At 44.9% G+C, this 3,026-nt stretch overlaps 1 pseudogene; it reads left to right on the forward strand.

The window, feature by feature from the left end:
• The first annotated feature begins 1,247 nt into the window (after positions 1-1,247).
• On the forward strand, positions 1,248-1,911 carry Gm15377 (annotated as a pseudogene).
• The last annotated feature ends 1,115 nt before the right edge of the window (positions 1,912-3,026 follow it).

Consider the following 3,026-nt stretch of genomic DNA (forward strand, 5'->3'; position numbering starts at 1 on the left):
ATCTTTGTTAGTTGTCCAGTGGCTTCACCTGCTCGGGAGAGCACCTTCCAGGCCCTAATAGCCTTTTCATCTGATTCAGAACTACTAAGAACTGGCTCCTTGAGCTCATCTAGTGATGAGTATAGGCTCCTTCTCCTAGAAACCTCCGCTGATTGATCTTTTTTCTTTTCTTTTTCCTTCTCCTTCCTTCCAATCTCTCCCCAGGTATTCTTACCTGACCTAAACTTTTCCTCGGGTTCAAGACCCTTGGAAAGACCTGTATACTTATTTTGTGTACCATATTTCCTCTTTGCTCCTACTCTCTCTCCCCGCTTTACTTCTGATAGATTGCCCTGAATTTCATCCAGAATTTTCAGCCCTGCCTTAACCGCTTGATAACATGTGAAAAGGAACAAAAAGGCTCCTAACACTAGAGAAAGTTCAAGGCCAAACATACCTTGTAAAGCTATTTCCCACTTTACTTCTGATAGACTGTCTTGAATTTCGTTAGAAAGTTCAAGACCAGACTTACCTTGTAAAGCTATTTCCCACTTTACTTCTGATAGACTGTCTTGAATTTCGTTAGAAAGTTCAAGACCAGACTTACCTTGTAAAGCTATACTTACGGGTACCCTGTTCCCCAGCTGAAGAGTTCTGAATTCACGCAGTTGAATCCTTCTCAACAGTCTGTGTTGCGGGAACACTTCATTACCACCATTCCCCAGCTGAAGAGTTCTGAATCCAGGCTGGATCCTTCTCAACAGTCTGTTTTACGGGAACACTTCATTACCATGACCCGCAGTTCTGGTTCCGGAATGAGGGATCTTCCTTGCGCCGGTGATGGTAGTTTCCGTCCCGGGTTTTCTCGTCCCGGGTCTCAGCACCAACTCTTACCCGCGTTCTCGCGACCGGCCAGGAAGAACGCAACAAACCGGAATCTTCTGCGGCAAAGCTTTATTGCTTACATCTTCAGGAGCCAGAGAGCAAGAGAGCAAGAGCTCTATTGCTTACATCTTTAGGTCAAGAACCCCAACCATAGCCCAAATTACAAATGGAGGTGAGAAGAATTCAGAGGTCTGGTCTAATTTACCAGCAGATTACCAGCCCAGATCAAATACGGCTGCCACACCTTGTGGGAAGCACTGCTCACCGGCTAAATTAAACCAGACTTCCAGAGTGGCCATAGTGGCAAACACAACCACAAACCTGTTGAGCTCCTGACACTAGACCTTATGGACAAGCATAGAAGATTAAGGATTCACATTGTAATGGGGAGTGATAAGGAATTTGTTGGTGTACTGCTAGTATGAGACCCCGACTTAGATCGTTTCTCCCTGGGAGTTAAAGCCCCTAAAACATTCCCCCAAGCTTGTTTTCCCTGTTCTCTAAAAATACAGCTAGAAAGAAGCTCTTTGTTCTCTATAGCCAGCAAAAAGCCGTTTTCTTTCCAAACCTTACAACCAGAGATGCGATAATTGTAAAAAGAGCTAGCCAGTCGCTGTGCCAAGGATTACCGCCCCCCCACCCCCCGCTGGAGAAGAGCAGTAGCCAGACTCCTCCCAACTTCTCCCAATTCCTCACTTTTCCTTTAAAAGCCCCCTGCTGTTGCTGCTGGGGGTCAAACTCCCCTGCCTTGCGTGGCAGAAAGAGTTCGGCCTCAGCTAGCTGATAATAAAGCCTCTTGCAGTTTGCGTCAGGTGTGGTTTTCTCTCGAGTTATTGGGGGGCCGGCCAGCTCATCCCAGGACTTGAGCGGAGGCCCAGCTTCTGGGGTCTTACACTAGGGTTTGCTGATTTTGTCACTATGATGTTGGAAGATGCCACAGATTGAAATTACACCAGAAACAAAAAAGATAGAAAATTAGATCTGAATTTGCTAAATGGAAAGAATATAACAATACTTGTTTCTGGAGGAGAAAGGCTTGGAGTATGATTGTATTTCCTTGACTTTTGCTAGATTCTGGCTTTTTTCAAATCTTTAATGTTTAGATTATATAAAACAAAAGTTTTCATTACAATGAAATACTTCAAAGACACACACCCATTTTGTGCTAATCATGATTATTTGGAATAAGTTTTTTGTTTTTTGTTTTTGGTTTTTTTTTGTTTTTTTTTGTTTTTTTTTTTTTTGTTTTGTTTTGTTTTTTTTTTTCGAGACAGGGTTTCTCTGTTGTGAGGAACGGTTGTGGCTGCGGCCCCAAAATGGCTCCTGGAACTGCTGCCAAGTCTTATGACTGGCACCTGACTTCCTCATATCCTTCAAGATAACCACGTACCTTGAGCTGCATTGCGCAGATGCACCATGAAGTAAGATTGGATGATGTGACGAACAAGGACCTAACCCTAACCCTAACCCCTCCCCGCCTATGGGGGGGCTCCAGCTGGTGGATTCAGATTTCAAAGGCCCTCTACCAGCAGATACAGTAGGGTTGATCTTAGGAAGGAGCTCTGTAACAATGCAGGGCCTGATAGTCCATCCTGGAGTCATAGATTCAGATTATACAGGACAAGTCAAGATCATGGTCTCTTCACCAAGGGGCATAGTAGCCATCTCCCCTGGAGATCGCATAGCTCAGTTGCTTTTATTACCTAGTTGTCATTCTCAGTTCCCAGCTAAGGAGGAAGAAAGAGGGGACAAGGGATTTGGCTCTACTGGCACTTCTGCCATTTTTTCCCCCTAGATTTAGATGAAAGACCTTTATTGCAGCTTATCATAGAGGGAAAATCTATTTCTGGGCTGTTGGACACTGGCGCAGATCGCAGTATCATCAGCGTCAAGAATTGGCCCTCTGGTTGGCCACGTCAGCGATCAGAGCAAACCCTGAGAGGACTTGGATATGCTTAGATACCAGAAATGAGTTCCCGCCATCTAAGATGGCGTGATGAGATAGGGCATTCAGGGCATGTGCTGCCCATTTCTATTTTATTATGGGGGCCTGATTTGATGACAAAGATGGGTTTTAAACTGACCAGTGAAGGACCATATAGCACCCAAGCCCAGCGAATGATGTTGCATTCGGGATATAAGCCTGGTAAAGGTTTGGGTCG

Source organism: Mus musculus, chromosome 11 (genome assembly GCF_000001635.26).
Source record: "Mus musculus strain C57BL/6J chromosome 11, GRCm38.p6 C57BL/6J".
NCBI classification, from domain to species: Eukaryota; Metazoa; Chordata; class Mammalia; order Rodentia; family Muridae; genus Mus; species Mus musculus.